Source organism: Rhinolophus sinicus, chromosome 3 (assembly GCF_057876585.1).
Source record: "Rhinolophus sinicus isolate RSI-liver-muscle chromosome 3, RSI-T2T, whole genome shotgun sequence".
Taxonomy (NCBI): domain Eukaryota; kingdom Metazoa; phylum Chordata; class Mammalia; order Chiroptera; family Rhinolophidae; genus Rhinolophus; species Rhinolophus sinicus.
In genome coordinates this window covers 103,461,011-103,477,293 of record NC_142503.1, presented here as the reverse complement: position 1 = coordinate 103,477,293, position 16,283 = coordinate 103,461,011, and the positions used below count along the sequence as shown (strand labels likewise).

General features: G+C 36.1%; 1 protein-coding gene across 11 annotated transcripts in view; it reads left to right on the top strand.

Annotated features, from left to right (window-relative positions):
* NEO1 (neogenin 1) overlaps positions 1 to 16,283 on the top strand; it is a 213,162-nt gene that overhangs the window by 30,163 nt on the left and 166,716 nt on the right. The window lies entirely within an intron of this gene.

Sequence of the window (16,283 nt, the reverse complement as noted above, 5' to 3'; positions counted from 1 at the left end):
CCAACCCTATTTGTTGAAAAGACTGTCCTTCCTCTATTGAATTATATTTCCACCTGTGTCAGAAATCAGTGTGTGGGTCGATCTCCAGATTCTCTGGTTCCTCTAATCTGTGTGTCTGTGCTTTTGCCAATTCCAGATTGTCTTAATTACTGTCTTTGTTGTAAGCCTTAAAGTAGTTGGAATAGTCTAACTTTGTTCCTCCTTTTTTGTTTTTTAACTTTTATTTATTTTAAGTGTGTTTTTCCATGACCCATCAGCTCCAAGTCAAGTATTGTTTTCAGTCTAGTTGTGGAGGGTGCAGCTCACAGGGGCCCATGTGGGGATCGAACCAGCAACCTTGGTGTTATGAGCACCTCGCTCTAACCACCTGAGCTAACTGGCTGCCCTGTTCCTCTTTTTTGAAATTCCTTAGTCATCTGGTTTATATACAAAAATTCTGGTTGGGATTATGATATGAATTGAATTAAATTCATAGAACAATTTGGGAAAAATTGACACTTTAGCTATGAATCTTTCAATCCATGAGCAAAATGTCTTTTCATTTACTTACGTCACTTTTAATTTCTTTCACCAGTGTTTTGTAGTTCTCAGATACCTAAGTATTTCATGTTTTTGGAGCTATTTTAAATGGTTTTGTTTTGTAATTTTGATTTCCAGTTGTTGATTGCCAGTATGTAAAAATACAAATGATTTTTTTTTTTTTTTAGTTTCAGGTGTATAAAACAATGTAATAGTTAGACATTTACCCCCCTCACAAAGTGATAACCCCTCCCCCAATCTACTGCCCCTCTGACATTGTATATAGCTGCTACAATTCCACTGACTCTATTCCCTATGCTGTACTCCACATCCTGTGACTGTATATATATTAAATTATAGTTGACAGTCAGTATTATTCAGCTTCAGGTGTACAGTGCAGTGATCAGGCATCTACATGATCCCTGAGGTGGTCTCCCTAGTAAGACAAGTGTTCATCGGATACCCTACAAAATCTTTACAACGTTATTGATTATATTTCCCAAACTGTCTTTCGTACCATCGTGGCAATTTTGTCGTTACTGATTGTGCTTTCTAAGCCCCTCCCCTTCTCTCTCATCCCCACCTGTACGACTGATTTTTGTACAGTGACCTCGTGCCCTACGACCTTGCTTATTAACTCACTTAATAAATAGTTCTAGAAGACTTTTTGTAGATTCCTTGGGATTTTCAAGTAAACAGTCATGTCTGTAAATAGTGACAGCTTCTTTTCTTTCTTTCTGATCTGTATGCCTTTCATTAGTTTTTCTTGCCTTGTTATGCTGGCTACGATTTCCAGTACAGTTCTGAATAGCAGGAGTGAGTGTAGATGTCCGGCCTTGTTCCTGATCTTAGCGGGGAGGCAATGCAGTCTTTCACTGGTAAGTAGGATGTCAGTTTTAGGGTTTTTGTAGATGCCCTTTATCAAGTTTATTTCTATTCCTAGTTTGCTGAGAGTTTTTATCATGACTGGGAGTTGAATTTTGTCCAGGGCTCTTCTGCATTTGTTGGTAAGATCATGCAGTTTCCCTTTTTAGTCTGTCATTCTGGTGGGTTACATTGATTGATTCCTAAATATTGAACCAGTCTTAAGTTCCTGGGAATGAACTCCCACTTGGTTGTGACAGTATTCTTTTTATATATTGCTGGATTTGATTTACTAATACTTTGTTGAAGATTATTCCATCCTATGTTCATGAGGAATTTTGGCCTGTAGTTTTCTTGTACTACCTTTGTCTGGTTTTAGTATCAGGGTAATGCTGGCCTTACAAAATTAGTTGTGAAATGTTCCTTCATTTACAGTTTTCTGGAAGAGATTGTACAGAATGTTATGTTTTCTTTAAATATTTGATAGAATTCAATACTGAAATCAATGGGTCTTTGAAATTATAAAAACTTTCATGATCATAATAGTAACATATTTATTGTAGAAAACTTAGAAAATATTGCTTGAAACTTAGAAACTAGGGAAATGAATAAAGAAAATCAAAATGACATCTCACAATTTAGATGATTATGATTAATATTCTGGCATTTTTATTCTAGCTTTCTTCCTCTGCATATATACTTGTATATTTTTAAACTGCATATAAATGTTTGTGTGTGTGTGTGTGTGTGTGTGTGTGTGTGTGTGTTTGGATATGTGTATGTGTATTTAAAACAAAATTTGGGATCATATTACAAATACCATGTTATACCTGAACCCAGTATGGTTCATTGATTTTATTGTATGTCATAGTTTTACATAAATATTACTCTAATGTTGAACGTTTAAGTGTGATAAATATCTTTTATATAAGTTTTTTTCTGACAATTTACTTAAGATTTATTTATGGAACTAGAAAGGGATCGACATATTTAAAGCTCTTCATACACAACAAATTCATCCTTTCTAGAAAGGATGTATAAATTTTTACTCCCTAATGGATACTTTTAAAAAGTGTTCATGTGTGTATATATGTATATCATCTATATTTATCTTCATATAAAAATACATATAAAATGTTTATTAACATATTGCTGTCTTTGTGTATATACAGTTTCTTTTTAAGAAAATTTAAGAAGTGGTGTATACCACTCTTAAAAGGTTAGTTTTCCAAACGAGTGTAAATATATTTTATAAGTATACACACTTAACGGAGATAGTTTTGATACAGAAATTAAGGCTTTTAAGTATCAATGTGCAAAAATGCCAGTAAGAATTTATTCTGATCACGATAACGATGTGATTTGTGATACATAATCTCCATAATTTTATTCTCTATTGATTGCGTTTATATTGAGTACACTTTACACAATATAACTTTAATGAAATTATCCTACAAAATATGTGCTTTAAATTTTTTATAAGGAATATTTATTTCACTTGTGTCAAATAGACATTTTGATTTACAAGGTTAGTGGAACAGATTCTTTTGGTATAAAAGTATGCAAGACTCCCAAAATAGAAGTAGTCAAGAATCCGTTGTTAGGTGTATTTTGGCAAGGCCACATCTGTGTTAGTACCATAAGTTCTGGAGTGCTTGGGACAGTCTGTACCTATTGTTCCTGGTATAGTTATTTTTAGCGCCCCCTCTCTCACAATGTCCTGGTTTGGATAGTAAATTATATAGTCACCTTGTATTTATGATAAATTGGGCCTTTCCAGAATATAAACTTCTCAAAAGCCTTGAACCAGATTTAAGCAGCCAAGGAATTTTCATATTAGTGAAATTATAGAAAATAGGAAATTATCTGTGCTCAAGAAAAAGAGCATTTTTGGACACATGGTAATCCTTTGTCAACCACGGTTTCCAGTGGCAGTTTTGGAAAAAAATCTGGTTTTGTATTAGTGTACCAACATTTTAAATTTCGCCATCTCGATATATATATATATATGCCGTCCCACTCAGTTTCCTTTAACAAAGTAACAGGACAACAGCAACTGCTTCCTCCTGCTCTAGACCATGTTTTCAGGTCTTTGCGGTAGGGGAAAGAACAGAGATTTGATTTGCGTAACAGTCTAGATATATAGATAGAATCCTAGACTCGAAAAATGAACTTGAGCCATGCTTAATTTGTGACAAACATTTTGCCAAGATTTGCAAAATGAAAGAGGAATCCAAATACAAAGAACACTCTACTTTAGGACAGTAGGAAAAAAAAGAAATCCGCATAACGTAAAGCTAGAGGATGATTAACAAATTTGTTTTATGCATGTTTTGTCATAGGTACCAGTCTAGGCTCTGGGGATGAGCACTGAGTAAGACACACACAATCCTTGCCCTTATGGGACATACAGTCTACTGAGGACGATGGCGCATTTAAACATGGAATTACAGTGAAATGGGGGAGGCGTTTATGGTATGATGGAAAAGGAGACTTCAGTTGGAACCAGAAAATGTCTAAGTACTGCTCATATACCTCACTCAAATTAGGCATTGAGTACCCAAAATTTAAAATAAGTGCTAAAGCTCGAATCGTGGTGTATTGTGTAGGCATTCACTCTTTCCTGTATAACCAAGCTGGGTGCATTTTTGAAGTTGTTCTTGCTTATACATTTTATGTGAGTTCTTATGTCGGCTTAAATTTAATCAAAATCTCAGCATTATAGTAATAACTTTTCTTATCAATGACATGTTTATAAACTGTTCTAAGTCCACTTGTATAGGAGCTTTATTTTGGGTTTACACAGAAGTGAGTTAATCTGGATGCATTTGTCGTTTCCAGTGTGGTAAGATTCTTTGTTTACATTTCAATGTGCACACAGTTTTTTGCAGTAAATATTCCATTACGAGACTATTAAATATTTTAAGAATTCCGAAAGTTGTGCTGCTTAGTATACGTAGTACACACTACTTGTAGCTGTTGAATACTTGAAATATATCTAATTTGATTTATGATTTATTGTGAGTGTAAAATATACACTGGATTTCAAAGACTTCGTATAAAAAAAGTAAAATACCCCATCAGTACTCTTTATTGATCACGTGTTTTAATATTTTAGATATATTTGGTCAAATACGGTAAAAGTTCATTTCATCCGTTTCCTATTTTTGATGTGACTACTAGAACATTTAAAGGTACAGTGGCTTTCATTATGTGTCTGTTAGACAGCACTGCCCTGAAGTACCTCCTCAGGCTCTCAGATTCTTTAGAATGTGCAGTAGTCTCCCCTTACCTGCGGTTGTAGTTATCTGTGATCAACCATAGTCTGAAAATATCTGCATCTTTCACTTCAGCTCATCTCATCATATAGGCATTATATCATCTCATATTATCACAAGAAGAAGAAGGGTGGTGAGTACAATACCATAAGGTGTTTTGAGAGAGAAGGCCATTCACATAACTTTTATTACAGTATATTATAAATGTTCTATTTTATTAATTGTTAATCTCTTACTGTGCCTAATTTATAACTTAAACTTTGTCATAGGTGTGTACTCGTATGTACAGGAAAAAACATAGTATATATAGGGTTTGGTACTTTCCGCAGTTGTAGGCTTCCACTGGGGTCATGGAAAGCATCCCTGCAGATAAGGGGGGAGCACTCTAATGCTTTGGGCCACAGCTTCTTAATTTACATTCCTCCTCATGAACTTTCAGGATAGGAGGCACAGCTGGGTTTCACATCAGATTGGAACCAGAAATGTGATACTATGAGACTACCTCTGTATCTTTATTACAAATTTTGTTTTTCTTAAGTCAATTTGCATGTAATTCTGTTGTTTGTTATCAAAAGCGCCTTCACTAAGTCGTATAAATGTAAGTCTTGTGTTCCAAACAGGGTTGTAAACTTGAGGACAAAGGCGGTCTATACTTGCAAATGGCCGGCTACACCGTAAGTGGGATACACACTTGTTGAGCTGAGGACGTGCCTGAAGCCCCACCATCTATAGCAGTGATTTTCAGTTACTTAGCGGAGAGAGAGGACACTTAGGGCAACAGTGATCTGCAGAAGTGTCGTGGAAAAGGTCGAATTTGGTAGTTCTTTTCTTAAACTTTTGAGGAACTTCCACACTGCCTTCCAGAACACACAATGTGATATATTGGCGACGTATTACAGAATTTACACTTGAAACCTGTGTAATTTTATTAACCATTGTCACCCCAATAAATTTTAATTAAAAAAAGGTCGAATTTGAGCTGTGACCCATCACAGCAGTAAAACTACCTAGCACTGTGCCACGTGGCACTTTCCGAAGGCCTGAGTCGGGCCGTCATAGTGAAGACGGATGAAGCTGTCCAAAAGTCTGCGTCAGGTAAACTGGACCCGATAAATGGGGACTGACTGGACCCGGAACTGAAGACAAAAACTAGAAAACCAGCTCATGAAGGTCACCAGATTTGTGATTTACCAGCATTTATGGAGAGAATTTTATCTTGGAACAGAGTTTTATGTTTATGTTTATATGAGGTCAAAGTTGTATCAATATCATTTAACGGCTTTAATCGTGAGGTTATAGAAAATAATGATTTAGAAGGGTGGAGATAAGCAATACGAAGGCAGTAAGTGTTACAGCTAACAGGCATGAGCCTTGTATCAGTCAGGCACCAATCAGGAGACAGAAGCCATACCAGGAATTTGTGCAGGGAAATTTTAATGAAAAAAATGGTTATTCAGGTCAAAGGCAGTAAACTGCTAAGAGGAGTAAAAGAGATCTGAGCTGTGTGGACGGGGGTGCATCCCTTTAGCTCCCTGGTCTTGGTTGAGCCCGATAGCGAGTCAGCTGACAAAGGAAGCACAGAGTCAGAAGAGTCCAGTTCCAGTAGACAGAGAGCAGGGCAATGAGGGTGTATTTAAGGCTGAGAGGCAATAAATGAACTGGCACAAGCCTGGAAGGAGAAGGGGTTTTTATACTGTGGAGCAATGCTTTGGAAGCACCAGTAGAAAGTAGGACAGTGCTGACGTTACCTTCTGTTCTTTGGTTATCAGATCATAAAGAAATGACTAGGATTGTCCAAGGGAAGTGCTCCCAACTGCACGATGAGGCAGTGGCTATTATCCCCATTTTATACATGAGTAAACTGAGACTGGATCATTTGCCCAAGGCCACATAATTGGCAAATGACAAAAATGGGATTGAACTCAGGCAGCCTGACTTTTGAACTCATACTCTTACCTACTACTCTTAATCTCCTCCCTTCACAATTTTTAGTGATTGTATAATATCAGTGTGCCATAATTTATTTAGCTGTTTTCCTAGTTATATATCTAGTTTATAGGCTTTCAAATTCAGACCTCAAAAGTTTTAAACAAACTGGTGCCAACTCTGTGCAGGACTGTTTTCAAGGACTGTGGGCATTGGTTTAAGTACGTACGACCTTGCTGTATGCATTGCCTTCCTGAAAAGTTGTATGTATGATGTGAGCATTTGTTTATATAATATTTTTTTCTCAGTTGACTTTACTATTTAATTTTTAATTTTAATTTTTTTATTTTTAGTTTTTCGAGTTCACTATTTTAAAGATGTAGTCCTCTGGAAAACAAATATTTTTCTCTTAAATTAAAATCAGAAAGTAGTTAATAAAAATCAGCAGTGAATTCAGCGCTGTGTTCGGCACCTCCTTTCGTGCAGAGCTATATTTCATATGACACCTGCAAGAAAAGTAATTTAAATGAACACTTAACATGATTTGGGATTACTCAGTAAATGCGCATAAAGTTTGAACTCTCCATTCAAATGGAGAAATTATGTGGATAATTCCCCAGTTTTTTGTTTGCTTTTAGAATGTGCATTTAGGCTTATATTGAAATAGGGTAAAATCACAGGGTTCATATAGAGAAGTCACATTTGTAATTCAGGAGGGGCTGCATAGCTGTCTGACTTTTGTTCCCTGTGTCAGTGTTACTGTTTTTTTATCTTTGGGATGTAGACAGTACCAATTTAATAGGGGGGCCTAAGTCCTAGACAAGTGTCAGCTGCTGTAGCTGGGTTGAGGGAGATAATTAAGAGCTTTATTTTAAAGCTCACCTGCTGGATTTCTAGATACCTGTTAAAATAAGAGCAACGCACATGGTTATTTAACAAATAACTTAGAACCCTCTTTGCTAAATTATATCATTTATTTTTGATGGCACTTTCGCTTGATCCATTTCAGGATTTTGTGGGACTGCTGCCTCAGTGGTGGTGGTTATGCTTCCATCCAGAGGCATATAATGTGTGATTGGCTCTGTTTCCCTGTGGCCATCAGCCACCAGGGTTCAGCAGACTACGGCCTGTGGGTCATCTGGTCTGTGGCCTGTTTTTGCACATCCCATGAGCTAATAACGTTGGTTTCTTACATTTTTAAGTGTTGTTAAAAATAAAAGTTTAAGACTAAGGAGACTGTGTGACAGAAACTGTATGTAGCCTGCAAAGCCTAACATATTTACTATTTGGCCCATTTAAAGAAAAAATTTGCCGACTCATGGACCATCAATATTTATTGCTCAGAACTATTAATTAATTCATTAGAGGTTGCAAAATGGTGCTATTGTATCATTCCTTCATTATTAGGTGGAATACTTCTGTAAACAGAAATTTACTTCCATTAACAATTTTATTACCACTAGGAACAATTTGAATTAGGAAAAATGCTTAATTCTTTCGCCCTTAAATGCCACTTTTGAAGATCATGATTTGATTGTGAAACATTCTACCAAGGTGACCAGTTCTCTTTTTGAGGTCTTTATATATTAATGGAGTTTAACATATTTCAGTGTTTTGTTATGTCAATTTGTTGTATTATTATCATTATTGATGCTTAAATATTCCATATTTGGCTAGTAAGAGCCTCTTGAGTCTTTTGGGATGACCCTTGTAGCCACTGATAACTTTTTGTTTTCACCTCTCTTTCAGTTGCAGACCTGGAGTGAGCCAGTTTTTTTTTTTTAATTAAATTTATTAGGGTGACATTGGTTAATAAGATCATATAAGTTTCAAGTGTACCATATTGTAATACATCATCTGTATATTTCATTGTGTGCTCATCACCCAAGCTTAGTCTCCTTCTGTCACCATATATTTGGCCCATATTACCCTCTGCAACCTCCCCCAATCCTCCTCCCCCTCTGGTAATTACGTTCTATTTATTGTCTGTGTCAATGTGGGTTTTATTTATTTGTTTGTTTGTTTTGTTTGTTCATTTGTTGCTTTCTGTTTTATATCCCACATATGAGTGATTCTTTTTTTTCTATCAGCAATGTGAGTTTCAGCACAGTGAATGAGTGATTCTCGTTCCCACATATGAGTGATCCCACAGATCGTGATTCTTATTTTTTTCTAACTTATTTCGCGCAGCATATTCTCAGTATCCGTCCATGTTGCAAATGGCAGTCTTTCATCTCTTCTTATGGCAGAGTGGTATTCCATTGTGTATATGTACCACATATTCTTTAACCAATTATCCATCGAGGGACACCGTGTTATTTCCATGTCTTGGCTCCTGTGAATAATGCTGCAGTGAACATGGGATACATATATCTTTAGGAGTAAACATTTTCAAAATTTCTGGATAGATACCCAGGAGAAGGATTGCTGGGTCACGGTAGCTCTATTCTTAAAATTGTCAGAAACTTCCATACTGATTTCCATAGTGGCTGTGCCAATTTACTTTCCCTCCAGCAGTGTGTGAGGGTTCCTTTTTCTCTCCAACCTCTCCAACACTTGTTATTACTTGTCTTGTTGATAATAACCATTCTAACAGGTGTGAGGTGGTATCTCATTGCGGTTTTGATTTGCATTTCCCTACTAACTAGTGAAGTTGGGCATCTTTTCATCGTTTGTGTGTCCTCTTGACAACAGTGTTCAGGTCCTCTGCCCATTTTTAATTGGATGTTTTTGTTGTTGTTGCATTGTATAAATTCTTTATATATTTTGGATATTAGCCCCTTATTGGAGGTGTTATTTGCAAATATCTTATCCCGTTTGGTTGGTTGCGTTTTTGTTTTGTTGATGTTTTCTTTTGGTGTGCAGAAGCTTTTTAGTTTGACACTTACTTTTGCTTTTATTTCCCTTGTCTTTAGGGTCAAGTTCATAAAATCTCTGAGAGTGAAATCCACAAGTTTAGTACCTGTGTTTTTTCTATGCATTTTATTGTTTCAGATCTTACATTTAGGTCTTTGATCCGTTTTGAGTTAATTTTTGTGTATGGTGATAAATAGCCTTGGAGTTTCATTCTTTTGCATGTGGCTTTCCAATTTTCCCATTTATTGAAGAGGCTTTCTTTTCTCCATTGTATGATTTTGGCTCCATTGTCAAAAATTAGTTGTACATATACATATGGATTTATTTCTGGGCTCTCAATGCTGTTCCGTTGGTCTGTGTGTCTTTTTTTTTTTTTTTTTGCCGATATCTTACTATTAGGTAGGTGCAAAAGTAATTGTGGTTTTTGCAATTATTTTCAACCTTTTAAACTGCAGTTACTTTTGTACCAACCTAATATTTGATTATTGTTGCTTTGTAGTATAATTTGAAGTCAGGGAATGTGATACCTCCAGCTTTATTTTTTCTCAGATTGCTTTGGCTATTTGGGATCTTTTATGGTTCCATACAAATTTGATGTTTTTTTCATTCTATTTCTTTGAAAAATGCCATTGGAGTTTTGATAGGGATTCATTAAATCTGTGTATAGCCTTAATATAGCCATTTAAACTATGTTGATTCTTCCAATCCATGAACATGGACTGCCTTTCCATTGTTTTGTGTTGTCTTCAGTTTCTTTCAACAATGTCTTGTGGTTTTCAATGTATATAGATACTTCATACCCTTTGTTAAGTTTATTCCTAGGTATTTTATTTTTTGTTGTTGTAATTGCAAGTGGAATTTTTTTTTTTTTTTTTCTTTTTCTGGTATTTCATTGTTAGTATATAGGAATGCAATGGATTTTTGTACATTGATTTTTATATCCTGCAACTTTACTGTATTCATTTATTATTTCTAATAGATTTTTGGGTGAAGTCTTTAGGGTTTTCTATATAAAGAATCATGTCATCTGCAAATAGTGAGAGTTTTACTTCTTCATTCCCAATTTGGATGCCTTTTATTTCTTTCTCTTTCCTGATTGCTCTGGCGAGGACTTCCAGTACTGTGCAGAGTAACAGTGGTGAGAGGGGACAGCCCTGTCGTGTTCCTGATAGTAGAGGAAAAGCTTTCAGTTTTCACTGTTGAGTATGATATTAACTGAGGGTTTGTCATGTATGGCCTTTATCATGTAGAGGTACTTTCCTTCTATACCCATTTTATTGAGTGTTTTAATCATAAATGGATGTTGTATCTTCTCAAATGCTTTTTCTTCATCTATTGATATGATCATGTGATTTATAGCCTTTATTTTGTTAATGTGGTATATCACATTGATTGATTTGCATATATTGAACTATATATGCAAATAAATCCCTGCAGTAAATCCCACTTAATGGTAATGTATTATCTTTTTAATGTATTGTATTCTGTTTGCTGGTATTTTGTTTAGGATTTTTTGCATCTATACTTACCAGAAATATTGGTCTGTAATTTTCTCTTTTGTGTTGTTCTTGCCACTTTTTGGTATCAGGGTAATGTTTGCCTCATAGTATGAGGTAAGTACTGCCTCTTCTTCAATTTTTTGGAAGAGTTTGAGGAGGACAGGTGTTAAATCTTCTTTGAATGTTTGGTAGCATTCACAAGTGAAGCCATCTAGCTGTGAACTTATACTTTTTAGGAGGTTTTTGATGACTGTTTCAAGTTCCTTACTGTTGATCAGTCTATTTAGAGTTTCCAATTCTTAATGACTCAGTCTGTGAAAGTTATATACTTAGGAGAACTTGTCTGTTTCTTCTAGGTTATTGAATTTGGTGGCATCTAGCCTTTCATAGTATTCTTGTATAGTCCTTTGTATTTCTCTGGTGTCCATTGTAACTCCTTTAATTTCTGATTTTGTTTGAGTCTTTTTTTTTTCCTTAGTCTAGTCAGAGGTTTGTCAATTTTATTAATTTTTCCAAAGAACCAGCTCTTTGTTGCAGTGATTTTTCTATTGTCTTTTTGTTCTCCATTTCATTTAATTATGCTTATTTTTATTATTTCCTTCCTTCTATCAACTTCGGGCTTTCATTTGTTCTTTTTCTAGTTCTTTCAGGTGAAATGTTAGATTGTTTTGAGATTTTTTTTCTTGATTTTTGGGGTAGGCCTGTAATGCTAATATAAACTTCCCTTTTATCCACTTTGGCTGCAACCTCAAATTTTTAATATGTTGTATTGTCATTCTCATTTATCTCTATGTATCTTTTATTTCTTTGACTTAGTGGTTCAGTAGCATGTTGTTTAATGTTCACATATTTGTGATTTTTCCACTTTCTTTTTTCAGTTGATTTCCCATTTCAAAGCATTGTTGCTGGAGAATATGCTTGGTATGATTTCAGTCTTCTTAAGTTTGGTGATGCTAGTGTTGTGTCCCAACATACGGGCTATCCTTGAGCATGTTCCATGTACACTCAAGAAGAATGTATGTTCTGGTGTTCTGGGATGCAAAACTGTAAATATCAATTATGTCCATTTGATCTAATAAGTCATTTAAGGCTGATATTTCCTCATTGATTTCCTGTTTGGATGATCTATGTACCGCTGTTAGTGGGGTGTTTAGGTCTCCTACTACAATTGTGTTTTTGTCAGCTTCACTCTAGTTCTGGTAGTAGTTGCTTTATATATTTTGGTGCTCTCAGGTTGGGTGCATATGTAGTAATAAGTGTTATGTCTTCTTGATGTATTGTCCCCTTGATTATTATAAAATGTCCATGTCTGTCTCTTGTTACCTTTTGTATTTTGAAGTCTATTTTGTGAGCTGTAAGTACCACTACACCTGCTTTTCTCCAGATGCCATTTGCTTGGAGGATCATTTTCCACCCTTTCACTTAGAGTCTGTGTTTGCCCTGTGTTTGTGCAGCTGAACTATGTCTCCTGAAGGCAGTATACAGTTGGGTTTTGTTTTTTGATGAACCTGCTACTCTGTGCCTTTTAATTGGGAAGTTCAGTCCATTTACATTTAGGGTGATTATTGATGTGTGAAGGTTTTCTATAAACATTTTATGTTTTGTTTTCTGATAGCTCTGTGTCTCCATTATTTCTTTTCCCTTGTGTTTCTGTCTGTTGTTTTACTTTGGTGGTGTTCTCTGATTTTTTCCCTCCATTTTCTCTTTTTTATATTATGTGTTTCAGTTCCGGATTTGTGTGTGTGTGTGGTTACCATTAGGTTTGTGCAAAAGAAAGTTTCATATATACAGTATTCCTTTTTCTTTTGATTATATCTTATCTCCATTCTCCTGTGCAGGTTCAGTCCTTTACCCCTCCCCTTTTATGTGTTGTCACAAGTCATCCCCTTTTATGCTGTGAGCTCATTTCCAAATTGCAATAGCTATTGTCTTCTTTTTTTTTTTCCCCAATTACAGTTGACATTCAATATTTTATATTAGTTTCAAGTCTTTTTAAAAAATGTTTTTACCTTTTTTAACTTTTATGTTATATTTAAGTGTTTAATATGCTATTCTGAACAGGGGTTGAAGTTTCCTGCTTCTATTAGTCATCTTGCTCATAGCTTTGTGTCTTTTGTCTTTTTGTTTCAGAAAGAAGCACACCCATCAGTATTTCCAATAATGCAGTTCTTGTGGTGGTAAATTCCCTCAGCTTCTATATGTCTGGAATAGTCTTTATTTCTCCATCATATCTAAAGGATATATTGCTGGGTATATTATTGTTGGGTGGTGATTTCTCTCTTTCAATAATTTGAATATTTGATTCTACTTCCCCCTGTGGGGTTTCTGCTGAAAAATCTGATGATAATCTAATGGCTCTTCCTTTATCGGTTACTATCTTCTTTTCCTTAGCTGCCTTGAAAATTCTTCCTTTGTTTTAATTTTTGAAAGTTTCGGTAAAGTGTGCCTTGGCGAAGGCTGTTTGGATTGAGATAATTAGGTGTTCTGTTAGCTTCTTTTATTCCAAGATCCAGGTCTTTCCAAAGGTTTGGGAAGTTTTCATCAATTATTTGTTTGAATAGTGTCTCTGTTCTCTTGTCTCACTCTTTGCTTTCTGGTGTACCCATTATTTTCACATTGTTCTTTCTAATGGAGTCAGACATTTTTCATAAAGTTTTCATTTTTCTTGCCCTTGATTCTCTCTCTTCTTCCACCAAATGACTCTCTTCTAGAGTCATTTCTAGATTTCTATTTTCTGTGTCACTAATTCTTTCCTCCATCTGGTGAACTCTTATTTCCTAAGCTCGTCGGTTAATTTTTCATCTCTTTTATTGAGTTCTTCAGCTCCAGAATTTATATTTGGCTCTTATTGGTCTCTTTGATGAAGTACTCCTTTTGTTTGTTGATTTTACTTCTGAGTTTGTTGATTTGCCTTTCTGAGTTTTCTTGTAACTCATTTTTTCAGAACGGCAATTGAATTCTCTTGTCATTTAAATCACATATATCCATATCTTTAAATTTATTTTCTGAAGATTTTTCATTTTCTTTCTGAATTCTTTTGTAATCTTGGTTATTCATTGTGCTTGATGGATTATTCCTCTGCCTGGGCATTTGTGTAAAAGAATTTTAGTGAGTTGTGGGGTGGTATTGCTGTGGCGGTAGAAACGCTCGGTGTTCTCCAGGAAGTGGGATCCCCTTCACGGCCTGGTCGCCTGGGTCTCAGGCATCACTCCCGCGTAATGAAGGAGTGGGCCGTGGGTCTCCTGTGTGTCCGTGGCGTGGCTTTCCTGTAACTAGAAGCCACCACATAGCTGGTCTGAGTTGACCCAGCTGCTTTTACTAAGCTGTGCCCAGGATGGGGCTTGGGGGGTTGGGAGGGAGTGAGTTTGTGCATTTGTACTTCTGCTCTTCCTCGTCATGAGTTTAGTCACAGCGAGTTCGGACCACTTAGGCTGGAAAGGGTTTCTTCCCAGCCCTTTTACAATAGGCAAGATTTCGCTGCCCAGAGGGCCACAGGGGGATAGGGTGGGTGGATTCCCATCTGTGGAAATCTCTGTTTAAAGTTGGCGGGCTTTGGAACACATTGCCCTTTTTTTGCAGTTTCACTGCCCCTGACCCAATCTTAATGTGTGCCAGCCACCCAGCCCCAATTGCTGTCCCTGTCTCTCTAGTCTGGTCTGCCCTGTGGGGGCTGCACCCCAGATCTCCACTACTCCCACGTCTGCTGGGACACAGAGAGCAAGGGCTGTGCCCACCTTCTGTCTCCGTCCTCCCTGTCCTGTGTCCGGTGGTTGCTCAGATGTCTCTGCCTGACGTCCCAGTGTTTGTGTGCTGAGCAGCGAATCCTGTATTGAATTGGAGCTGTCCAGCTTGTTGTAACTTTAAGGGGGTAGGGACTCGCAGGTCTTCTCCTGTCCACGTGCTGCTTATGTACTGGAGCCAGTTTTTTTTTTTAAGGTTCTTTTGTGCAGAAAATAGAATTTAGAGCCAAAATCTGGGTATGGCAAGTACTCATTGCTGCTGGGTTGGTAACTTTTACTAGTTGTTTTCAGTGAAGTTAGCTAGGAAATATACATATTTTTAAATAAAATACAAATTCATATTGGTACTTACAATTCAAATTGAGGTATATATAGTTTTTACTTAATCTCATTGGTTTTTATATCTATATCACTTTCACACTGAGAATCCTGTTCTCCGTGATGTCGTTGAAATTACTCACTTGCTTTATCCCGCAACACACACACACACACACACCATTCTCAGAATAACTGTACCAATAGTAACTGCAACCAAATGGCCATTAAAATAGTTTAAAATTTGTAGAGTTCTTTTGGTCCTTAGGGCATATTCCACCATGTATAGTTTAGTTATTGTGTTCTTAAATTCTCTTAGACTAGTTCTGTTCTGTCTGTGTGGTTATACTGACAACTGGAGATTTTGGGGGTGTTTTATTTCTGCTTTCAATTTTAGGGATTTTTAAAATTTAATTTTCTTTTTTAATTATGTAAAATATTTACTCTGTCCCAAAGTCAAATCTATGAACAAGTTCTGTTCAGAGAAATTTAGTTTGAATTTCTGTCTCCTTTAACCAAATTTTCTCTCCTTATGTAGATTAAAAATTGTGTGTGTGCGTATGAATATCTCGCCCTGTTAAGATAAAAATATCCACTTTCCTCCAACCTTGCTTTTCCACTTAATTTATTCTAGCGATCACTCCGTGGTAGTGTCTAGTTATTCTGTGGTTCTGTTTATAATTGTGCGGTAACTCATTGTGTCACCACACCATAGTTTGTTCAATACGCACCTGACTGGTGGGCATCAGGTCACTTCCGGTTGTCACTACAAGGAGCACGGCAGTGAGTAGTCCTGCTTGTACCTGTTTTCATATTTGGGATCGATTCATAGATAAGGGGTCACTAAATTAAAGGGAAAATGCATATATAATTTGCTAGATGTTACAAACTTTCCTCTGTAGTGGGGACCGTTTTGCATTTTCATCAGCCTGTTTCCCTATACTTCATCTATAGAGTATGTTGTTAATTTTTTTTTGCCAACATGATAAATGAGAAATTGTATCTCAATGTAGTTTTAATTTGCATTTTTGTTATTGTGAGTGAAGTTGATCATCTTTCAAAATGATTAAGGACCATTTGCATTTCATTTCAGTAACTAAATTCTACATCTGTGTGAAAATGATATGCAATTAGAGTAGTGTGGAAAAGGCTTATTTCACGCCCACAGTATATTTACAACTGCTTGATTATTTTGTATATATGTACACATATATACACACACATATGTATGAAATATGAATTTGTGACTTAATATGACAGTTTACTAATGCAGGCTTCAGTTAAAA